The sequence below is a fragment of the Amblyomma maculatum genome, chromosome 10, assembly GCF_055883805.1.
Source record: "Amblyomma maculatum isolate TAMU_Amacu chromosome 10, ASM5588380v1, whole genome shotgun sequence".
In the NCBI taxonomy this organism is placed as follows: Eukaryota; Metazoa; Arthropoda; class Arachnida; order Ixodida; family Ixodidae; genus Amblyomma; species Amblyomma maculatum.
Genome location: NC_139353.1, coordinates 92,278,499 through 92,290,535, shown reverse-complemented (window position 1 = coordinate 92,290,535; position 12,037 = coordinate 92,278,499).

Here is a 12,037-nt window from a genome sequence, read left to right as displayed (position 1 = left end):
GCTCCTGGGCCTCCACAGCTTGTGGAAAATCAGAATGCAGTTTAACAATGCAGATATACCAGTCAATCCTGTACGAGAACATTTCATACACAGCGTTGTGCGGTTCAGGGAAGTGCATATGACACTCCCCGAGCAGCCACAATGGATTCATGTGCTTGACAGTTTGGTAAAACTGAAAACGTTTTAACCCGCCGTGTCACGCGAAAGTGTGCTGGCACGTTTTATTGTTCATCGTCTTGTTTTGAATGTCCAAGTCGGCAATAAAGAAAAAAAAAGAGATTTTGACAGGCTTAGGCGCTGGGGCGTCCTCCCCACGACAAAGCGCCTAGCCAGGTTGGATAATGTACGGAATGACAAGTGTGCGATCTGCGGTGATCCCGAGAGCCTCTCGCATGGTTTTTTGAGTGTCTAGTTGCGAGAACAATGTGGCGGCTCGCATATAGGATGTGGAACGTTCTGATGAATCCCGGCATCAGGCGCCGGTGCAACCGTTTAATACATATTTGTGTTCACTCTGCTTCTGTTTGTGTTGTGGCTTCGCAGGTGGACATTTCCTACTCTATGCTCTACTTCAAAGTAATAGCCTAGAAGCTGAAGGTTCCAGCGTGCCAGTCGCGAGCTAAGATCGTTGATGTTCATAAGCTACTTAAGCGGTTGGCAGTCTGTCAGTATTTTAAACTTGTTAAAATACAAGTAACAGCGAAAGTGGCAGACGGCCCAAACAACAGCCAAGCAATATTGTTCTGTCGCGCTATAATTTTGTTCCACTTTTTTTTAGCTGACGACTTGCGAAAACCACCAAATGTTTTTGTTCTAACCTTTGCCACAGAACTGCCCCAATAGTGCTCTTTGACGCATAGGTTTGAAGGATAAACTCCTTCCTACAGTCAGGGTACTTGATTATTGGCGCTTCGAAGAGCTTTCTTTTCAGAATAATGAAAGCAGCTTGTGCCTGGGCCGGGCCGTCCATTCGAAATATGTGTGCTTTGCTGTAAGTAATGTCAGTGGCTTAGCCATTGACATTGAAATGCGGACTTCTCGTATGTACGGTGATGCGGTTCAACTCATCTGTGATGTGTCTTCATGTCAGCGCGCAGACAGCTCAGGGTCAACAACTTATGGACACAAGAATTGTTGTGACGGTGCACAGACTTCCAAACATACTTTTTTTCGAAAAACTATGGTGAGCGAATGTGATGGCTAAATTGCTTGTGACTGAACTTGGGAGACGGGTTGGGAGGGGTTCTGGGAATCACTGACTTGTCCACACTTTTGCCTCCTCGTGTCGCCTTTTGACCGAAAACTGGATACAAAAATGGTTGCTGAACGACATGTTGGAATGCGGGGACGATGCGCTAATAACGGCTACACATGCTTGTTGCGAGGATGGCGAGGGTTCCGGTAATGGAAAGGACCCAAATTGACAAGGGAAGTAACAGAAGGACGATGGGGCAGAAAGGAACGAGAGACGCTCTAGAGCCGCTCAATCAGCCTCGTCTCCCGAGGGACGACTGCTTGAAAATATAAAGACGGCTCACTAGTACTGGCGGCGCGTATTTTGAGTTCACCGTGTAAACCGTCACTATCAGCGCTGCCTGCAGCTATGGCCATCTCCCACCTCAAGCAGCGGATCACCGCAGTGGCGTCAAGACGCAGCCTCAAGACTGTCGGGTGAGCTTACAAAAAAGCTTAATGAGTTTCTGATTAAATGTTGATTACATTTCTCATCATGCACAATAACATTATAATACATTTTCTTGGTGCATTCTTGATGAGTTTCATAAGAAAGTTGGCCACCGTGTTTCTAATGCACTCTTAGTGCATAAATTTTTTTCCCTCATAATGCATGAGTGGCTATTGTCATCATAATGTATATTGTTTGATGTGTTTCTAATGTCCCTAGAGATTCCAGTGCGCACCCTAGTGTAGTGGACTGTTATGGCCACTGACACTTGAATTACCCCAGAAGGCTTTGAAGTAATTCGATTTTCAGATCGCCACTTGGAGCTGAAGTCAAAACTTCACATTTTATTTAATGTTGCTTGCAACCATTGAAGACCGGCTGCTCATTTTTTTTTTGCGCGACAGTGGTGTTAAAATTACCAAACGTTTACCCTGAAAATAGAAAAGAGGCATTTAATTAAATTAGTGTCACATAGATGGCATTTACTGCTCACATGTTCAATTTGCTACAGTGCCGTGTTTACCGGTGATATAATTTACCCGAACAGGGTCCAGAACTTCCTTGCCCATTGCATCTTTATTCAGGTTGCTTCACTTGTTGTAGAGGGACTTTCCTCTCAGTTGTTCGGTGAACAATGCTCGCATCATGCCCTTGAAAATTTTGCCGCTGTTGCTTTTAAGTCTGTACGTAGCCGATCTACTGTGGTTTTTTCCACCAGGATACCATCACCAAGAGGGACCTGCATAGGAATTTAACAACCAACCAAGGAAACGATGTAACACACATATACAAGTCTCAATATGTTTAGCCGAAGCAGTGTCACATGAGATTACTCAAACCTTGTACAAGTATGGCGTTTCATTCAATCAATGGAAATTTTTAATAACAGTAAGTCGCAAATTTGCCTGCAATATGCGCACTGTAATGACTAAAGCAGGTAAAAATGCGGCTAAGGCTATTATAACCGCTTCATATGCACGTTTATGCAAAAGAAAAAAAAGGTAACATCTGGTCACAACCAAACTCTGTAATAGCAACATCCGGTACAATGTCTGGGCACAGAATTCAAGCTGTCGACCTCTGCTTGAATGCTGAGGCATCAGTACCAAATATCAATTTATTGTAGTCATCACTACTAAAGACACTACAAACATCAAGTTGTGCGGTCAAAGAGTTATGTTGAAATACCAGCAAACAATAATGAAAACTGGATGATTGAACCACATCAGCTCATTTAGCACGTGTACAAGTGCCTTATTGGAAGTCTTGTTGAAAATAATACGCATAGCTAAACGATTCTTCGAGAGCAAAAGTAAATGCCATAACAAACGCAGCACAATAAAAATGCAACCTCACACTCTGTGCAACCGCGAAATACGATCCCGGTAAAATGAAAAATGCTCCCATTGTGATTACAAACGTAAATCTTGAAGCTGGGAAAGTCACAGGTTGATGATAGCGGCATATAGTTTACGCGGTTTGGAATAAACTATTATACAACCAAGCCGACCGACCGCGCCCTTCGAGGCCGAGAGAGCGAGCGCAGAGGCATGCCGCGCTGATTGGCTGCGGAGAACAGAAGTGTAAACAGAACGGCTGAGGGGGACGGTCCTGAACAGCAGGACGGGAGGCGGCGGCACAAAAAAAAAAGAAAAAAAAGGGGGGGGGGGGAAGATCCGCGCGCGCCGAGTGAGAGGAGGTGAGGAAGAGAAAAGAGAAAGGAAGAAGGTGGTTCCAGCTGAGCAAGCGCGAAGTGTAAGAGATGAGAGAGGAGGAGGGAGCCGAGGGTGCTAGGAGAATTAAGGTACTCCAACATGGACCTTGCGGCACGAACGGAAACAGTAGAACAAACCGAGAGGTTGCAAACTGTGCGAAGTATCAAACTGTCGAACTAAAATTGTTTCATGAACCTCCTGCGTGTACTAAATGCAAGGAAAACGTATCACGCACATTAGTTCTGTCAAAGAAAGTCGATGATGTTCTTGTGCGAAATCAGCCTAATTCGCCGCGACATCTAACCACATGTGCGATGTCATGTGCGATGTGATTTTGGCAGCCAGGTGAAAACAAGCGCGTTTCCCACTTTTTCATTTCAGCACATTCCGGAGCGTTCCGGAACAAAAAGATACAGAATTCAGCAATCCGTTAGGACACTGTTCCCACAAAGCGCAATGTTCGTAAGAATATGCTTACCTTTACAGGCGATCGCGTCAGCCGTGTCCACTTTCGTATCACCGGCACCGAACCAACCAATGCGATTTCAGCGCGAGTGCAATGTAGTCGGCGCATATACCTCTTAGTCACACAGAAAAAAAAAAATTATCCATGCCTTCTTTTGAACATCTCAAACATGACCCGGTGCAGCAGTCCTTCCGCCTGAGCAAACCACAAAGAAACACGGACACTTGGCGACACGATAAATGCCCATTTGCGTTAAACACCACATCTAGAAGGCACCTCACAAGCGTACTCACTTCTGTAAGAGATATGCACGCGAAACGCAACATATTTCCCGACGATAAACAATGGAAGAAGCACATTCATCAATCGCCGAAACGTGGTCGAAATGGACACCACCATGCTAACGGCCATATTTTGAAATTTGGAAAGTAAGAGCGTGGGTAGCTACCGGCGGCCTCCTGGCGGTGAAACTTTGTTTCAGTTTCAGTTTCATTTTTAGAAAACACTTGTGTGTAGTTTAAATTTTAGCGTTACTTGTGGTGCTTTATTAAGGTGTTGGGTTTATATCAGTAGCGCCACTTGTGCCCGTGAGCGAAGAACCTCTCGATTCGGTTGCTGGGTAGAGACTACTTTATTGTGCTTTGGGAGATAGGAAGAGAAGGAAATAGAGAAGCGCGTTGCTTCTCGTGCCCTGGTCGCGCACATGGTTCCAGGACGGTTCAGTTCCGAGGCAACGCACGGCTCGGGTTACGTCCGTGCGTCATCGTCGGCGCAGGCAGGGGTACCTCCGCTGGTCTCTCCGAAGTGGCCTGCTCGCAGGTGCAAGGAGGCATTGCAAATGGAGCGGCCGTGCGTCCGTTTGCTTGGAGGCGGTGTGGCAGTGCGTCGGTTCGCGTACAGAATATCCTTGCCCGTAACAGCATAAAGTATATTGTCCAACCATAGCACCCCTTCGCTACGCAAGAAGTGATTTGCAATGGCACAAACACCCAAGACTCAGGGTGTAAGCGTGTTTAAATGAAAAAAATGTCCAAAACGTTGTTTTAGTTTTTACAGTGTATGCTGAACAGAAATGAAAACATAGTAAAGCATATACATTCGTTTGGTGATGTATACTTTCCCTCATTAGAGGAAGTCATTGTATTTCCACATTAGCTCCTATAAAACATACTGTCGTGTTTTCCAAGCACAAAACTTCTTACATAATCTCAAACGAAAGTCTGTTGCGGATCTCATGTTAAAATATATAAAAGTTGTTTCTTAGACAACATCCTACATTTTCTAAACAGAAATGAAAACATAGGGCTCTGAAAGTGTGCCGTTAACAAGGAAAGGATATATATTCACTTAGTGATGTATACTTTTCCTCATTTGAGAAAGTCAATGTATTTCCAAATTAGTTCCTACACAAAATGCTTTTGCATTTTCCAAGCACAAAACTTCTTGTGTGATCTCAAAGGAAAGTCTGTTGCAGATCTGATGTTGAAACACATCTAATCTTGAGTCTCCTTTGAGTGGTTGATGACTCATCAAAACACATTATGTGCGTAACAGATGTTCAATATCTATTTTTGTAAGGGCGGCGGCATCCAGCTCTGATTAAATTTGTTACTGGCCCTATTTCGCATGGGATTCCTGCTCTCCACCCAGGAAAGAGCCTTATAACTAGGACATCAAAATCCCAGAACTGTGGCAGCTGCCCATACAAGATTACTACAGCCCTTAAGTCCCCTGTTTCCGCTCCCAAGGGATCCACCAACATTCAAGTGGCCCACAACAAGTCCCCGACCCATCCATGGCTGAGAACGTCTGTTTTAAAAATTCACGTGAACAGAAAATATATTTTACATCAGCTTTAGATGTAAACCTCGATGAAGATTCAACCGTTATATATTTACTGCTGTTTCAAGGAATGTCAATTTTTCATATGTGTTTTTGGGGGTTAAAAATCTTAGAGAAAAGTTCAATTGTATCATCACCAAGGGGCAAATAAAAACAAGACGCCGAACTGTATATGTAGATTTTATAGATACTTTCACATGTGCACAGTCTTTCAGACGAGCTCTGATGATAGGATAAGGTGAAATGGTGATAGGATAAGTGTTTCTTCACCTCACATAACCATTCTGGCATGAAGTGCGAGAGCAAAAGAAAGAACCGCAAAATCTGCCGGGGAAATACTTCGAAAAACAATGTCCTGATAGTGACATACGAAGCTCACACCACAATTATTTCAACTGTAGAAAACACGAATAGTAATTCAATCAAAACAAGAAATGCTACGCATGCACGCAGCTACAAAGTTCTAGTGTAATAAATATAATTACCGCCATTTCTAAGTCGGCCATTTTTCCACAAAAACCATGCTACCGGTTTGTAGATATTAGATTGGATTTTATGCCCCAAATCATCGATACAAAAAAAAAATGCGAATGCACAAGTGAATCTACGAAGGACGCGAACACCTAGCGCGAATATTCCTGGCCAGCAAATATTGGAATACCTGCCTTGCTAAACGCTAAAAACGGCAGTAAAAAAAAAAGTACTATTCATCATCCAAACTTCTGCGCGAACTTTGACAGTGAATACACTGCCACAACGATTCTAGGTTATCCTTCAGGCATTCATAAGAAAATCTGGTACACGACCCAGTATCTGCAAATCCATGGCATCACTGTGTATTCCATGAGGAAGGGACCAAAGATAAAAGCGGTCCACAACACTCCCTATCAGTTCTGTCATATACGTAAATATATGTAGAAGATTACACCTTATCACATTTGCTTGCTTGACACCTAATATAGTACTGGACTCATTCGGTTTTGCGTACGCATTACTACCCACAGTAACAGTCAGTGATAAGGCTTTATCTTAAGAAAACACATATTGAGCTTTAAAAAGTGCGTTCTGGAGCTTACAGGATTATTTAATTATAATAAAATAAACACAGAAAGTGGAATATCAGTAGGTGCATCACGTCTTGAGACCATAACAAGTATGAATAGCAGTACCGGTTTAAACACAGGCTGGTAACGATTCAGTGATTTTGAATGCGCCTGCTCAAGTACTGCAGTAGCTTTGTGACTCTTTTTGAACGCGCCGCATGCAATGGTACAGGCACTTGCACATAAGTGCTGGAAAAAGTAGAAAGCTTGGTTTGCTGTAGGAGTTGATTACGAGGAAAGAATGAAGCTCAGGCGCGTTCATGGAGCACCCTAAGTTGTATCCAACTTACTTCCGTTTGATATGCTCTTTGAACGAATGTCCACACCGAAAAGTGATCTATTTAGAAGCACGAAAAAGCACGATTTTTCAGCCAAGGAGGAAAAAAAATGGCCTTTCCTTGTTTTCACGAGGAGTGTTCTTGGTTAGGTCCGCCGTGGTTGTGCAGTAATTTGGGCACTGCTATGCTTTGAGAGATGTGGTATCAAATTCCAGATGCCGCGGCCGATTTTCGATGGAGGCGAAAGCTAGGCGCATGTGGGTTTTGCTATGTAAGAGAAAATGAAAGAACCCCAAGAGGACAGACTTTTTGAGCCATCCACAATGGGGTCCCACACGGCCTAAGTGCGTTTTGCATGTTAAGTCACATGTCCCAAACCGTGCCAAACCAAACCGGCGTTCTTAGTCACAGCGAATTCGCCCTTTAACACGTTCACTGCGTCGTGGCCCACCGGTGGGTCACGCAACGCAGTCCAGCCGTGCTGGCGCAAACAACGAGGCGTTTCTTGCAGTGCGGCGACGATATGTTTCCACAAATGCATGAAAATGAGTTTCCACTATCATATCACAGATGGCGGTAGAGATATAACAGATATTTCGCAGATAAGGAGGAACCGAGCGCACAGCAGGATCGTCTCTATCGTATTCGACCCTTGATGGATAAAATGAATCGTAATTTCTGCTCAGTGTTGGAGCCAGGCAAAGAGATTGTCATTGACGAAACGATGATTCCGTGGCGTGGGCACCTCGCCTTCAGGCAATACATCCCAGGTAAAGCCCACAAGTATGGAGTCAAGCTATAGGCCTGCACGAAGGAAGGCTATACATTGAAAGTGCAAATATATGCCGGAAAATCTGACGCCATAGCGGGCATGGGGCATGCCGAAGAAGTAGTAGTAAATTTGATGGCTGTCTTCACCGGCTGTGGTTGCACACTTTTCGTAGACAACTTCTACGCGAGCATGCCGCTTGCGTCACGCCTGCTGAAGGATGATATTTTTATGTGGCACTCTCCGGTCGAACCGAAAGGGGCTTCCGAAAGAAGTTACAGAAGCTAGAGTAAAAAAGGGGAAGTCGTTAGTCTTGAATCCCACAACGGCGTAAAGGTGCTGAAGTGGTTGGATAAACGGCCCGTTCTCATGATGACAACGGTTGCTGAGCATGACGTCAGCCTTGTTGATACCGGAAAAAAAAAACGAGAAAGGGTGAGCCGATCATGAAACTGCGCACAGTCCTCGACTACAATGCGGCGAAAAAGGGCGTTGACTACAGTGACCAAATGAGGTCCTACTACTCCTGCCTACGGAAAGGGCTCAAGTGGTATAGGAAAGCTGCGGTGGAGCTCATCGTTGGAACTGCAGTTTTGAACGCATGGGTTGTCCGTTCAATGGTGGACGGTAAAACATCGCCAATCATCGAATTCCGCGTGGACTTGGCACGCGCACTTTTCGCCACAGCTGAGATTGAGACCGAAAGGACACGCGGAACAAAGCGCGCCCATACGCTGGAACAGGCCGATGGACCTTCACGGTCTCTCCGAAGGAGATGTACTGGATGCTATGCATCGCTGAGAGCTCGCAGAAGCCCAGAGCAGGCAAGGGTAATGGCGAAGAAAGTTGTTACATTCTGCGCAAATTGCGAGGGAAGGCCATTTATGTGTTTGCCATATGTTTCAATTTTCTGCACGAGTAGAACTCCTGAACATAGACTACGTTTTAGACATCGTGAGCTGGTGACACGTAAGACGTTTAGTTGCAAAGGCTGTGACTTGAACTGTTTTTTTTTCATCGGAAAATTATTCTGGAAATATTTCAATAAAATATCGAGTTTGAGGTCTAATTCTTGTGTCTTGATGCTTAGTGAATGATGAAACGCAGGGTCACGGGGCGTTGCCCACAAAGAGGAGCTCGTCGGTGCGTAGTAAACGTAACAGGCAACGGCTTCAAAACGCAAAATCTTTATTGTGGAAACTCGTGCATGCCCAGTAAAAGAAAGAAGAATCGAGGGCGCGAGAGCAACAAGCTCCTCTGGGACTTGTTCGGACCAGAACGACCGAAACTCTTGGCCGCGATCTAATTACATAAAGCAGAAATTTTGTCGACATAAAGGGCGCCGTTTTTCAAAGACATCCTTGAGAACTTGCTTCAGTCACGTTCATTGGGGATGAAGCGAGCAGAGTCGCGGTTATAAATGACTCGATAAATTCTCCAGGTGCCGTATGCTACAAGGATCTATGATTCATTTGGTTCTTTACATCAGGTCATTTTTGTTCAATGACGTAGCCGTGCTATTCAAACGTTCGTGGGAAGCGACCTGACTATTGGCTCATTGGCGACCGGACCTCGCTATTGGACGCACCTTGCAGCCAATATTGAACCACAGCAATAGATGCCACAGCGCGCAACGAATGGCGAAGGCTATCGTCAACGCAGGTATCGGCTGCTTTTCATTTCTGTATTTGGTCGGTCGTCTGTCAGGCGTAATTGCGTCACGCGAAACAGAGTGGAAAAGGGGCAATAGATTCTTATAAAATGTGGCGGCCCCAGAGGAAGCAACTTCCTGGAAATGCACGGGCCAAGTGAACCACTTGATGATTTTCTGCGCTAGCATACATAATTGAAGTAGCCCGCGCAAACTGCGACTGAAAATGGCAGTACAGCCACCTTTTAGCAGGCGGAAAAAACAGCCTCATATGTGTGCCCCACCGGTGTGTCACGCCGCACCCGCGGAAAGCGTCGGGTGACCCACCGGTGGGCCACAACGCACAGAGATCAAAACTATGATAAGGGGCTAGGCAGTGAACGTCTTAAAAGTGCATGCTCAACACGTCATAAAACATTATTCTTCAAAACTGACTTTTAAAACCAAAGAAGCACTCTGTACTTTTGAAACAGAGGCACAAGACACCGAGTCAAAATGTGATGAAATATATTTGATCTTTTGATATGCCCGGGAAAGCCGCATAAATTCCGCGAAGCGATCGTCAGGCTTTCTTCTGAACACCCATTTTGCAAGCCCATGTGCTGCTGCTCAAGGCTGCGGCACATTGCCAGGAAGCATTGGGCTGTCGACATGATCAAACACGTCTGGAATGCCAGGCGCATTGCGCCGGTCCCCTAGAAGCGAGTCCCCTAGCACAGCGGCAGATTTGAAGCAAGGGATCAGCGGGCTAGCTGACTGGACCTCTAGACACCGTCATATACTGCCTCTGGATTGGACACTGAGTGCCAACCATTTTTCCTCGCTATATAAGCAAGCGCACTGCCGCTCCAGACCGAGACTTACACGAGCGTTCGTCTAGTGCCATGCCGCTTGCAAAAGGAGGACGCGTCGTAGTCTTTCCAGCTGTCGCTGTGCGACAACCGTTATGTCTAGCTTGTAGTCATCGGCCCCGTGCGGTTTCCTGTTAACATACGCTGTTATCATCAGCAGCAGCATGACTATAACCGCTGCAGGGCGGTCTCTCCCATATTCCTCCAATTAACGCGGTCCTGTGCTAGCTTCATCCGCTTGACCCTTGGAAACTTCTTAACCTTATCCGCCCACCTAACTTTCTGCTGCACCTTGCTACGCTTTCTCTCCATTGGAATCCAGTTTGTTACCCTAAGCGACCATCGGTTATCCTCTCTTCACACTACATGCCCTGCCCATGCCCATTTCTTCTTGATTTCTACTAGAATGTCAGTCTCTTGAGTCATTTCTCCTACCCTTCTCTCCACGCTTACTCTCTGGTAACGTTACCCCTACTATTTTTCGTTTCATAGCCCTATTCGTTGTTTTCAACTTAAGTGGAACCTCTTCGTTAGCCTCTACGCTTCATCCCGGTAGGTGCGTGCAGGTAAAATGGATACGTTGCATGCTTTCTTCTTCAGCGATACCGGTCAGCTGCTGGTCATAATCTGTGAGTACTTGCCAAATGCAGCCTATCCCAATCTCATTCTCTTTGTTATTTCCCTTTCATGGTCCGGATCAGCGGTTACTACCTGTCCTAAATAGGCATATTCGCCTATTACTTCCAGTGCTTTCCTACCTAACGTAAGCTGGGGTAGCTTCCCGAGGCTTTTAAACGTTACATTAGTCTTTTGCATGTTGATTTTCAAGTCTACCTTCCTTCTCTTTTCTGTCTAGGCTATCAGTCATTCTTTGCAGATTGACAGAGTGTGTAAAGGCGCTTTTCTTCATCTCTTCGACACTGACTCGGTTTTAACGCTACCGCCAAGGAATCAGGCAGCTCTCGTTAACGAAACCGGTGATGTGAGATATTGGCTACACTCCCCCAGCACAACCCCGTCAAAGCATTCGAAAGCAAAGGAAGGCTTACCACCGCGAGAATGAACCACATCTATTTTGTTTTTCTATTATTGTTACAGCCAGATAAGCGGAAAAGGCCACGAGGCCTTATAGAAAACTTTACATAATATACATGCCCTTTCATAGCCGTGGAGGGCAAAATACATCGAGCGGTGCCTTTATATTACGCTGGAAAAAAGAAACGCGCTCCGCCGCCTTGCTCACGCTGCTACGACAGAGCTGCTGCTAATCTGTGCCGCTAGTGGTGGCATGTTGTATGAAGTGCTATGCTTTCCGTTCATTTATTTCTTTTTGAATATGTTGAGTTTGACGGCGACGGGAAGAACGCAATTATGCGTTCAAAGAAAAGTTTTATAAGTTATTGTAATTTTATTAGTTGCTGCATAACGCGCGCTCAAATAGAGGCTGTCGCTCTACAGCTCCCCAGAAAAAGGATTTCAGAGCTGAGTGTTTTAAAAGGACATGACTCCAGCCTAAGCAAATTCATTGAAAATAAGTGAATGTAATTTATACATCGATATTAACACACCGATAGAACCACGTCATGCATTAATATATTCAGAAGTAAACGTTGAAAAAATGCAGTTAAAATGGACAGTTTGTATTTTCTCCAAACGGTTCGCAAATCCACGTACGGAA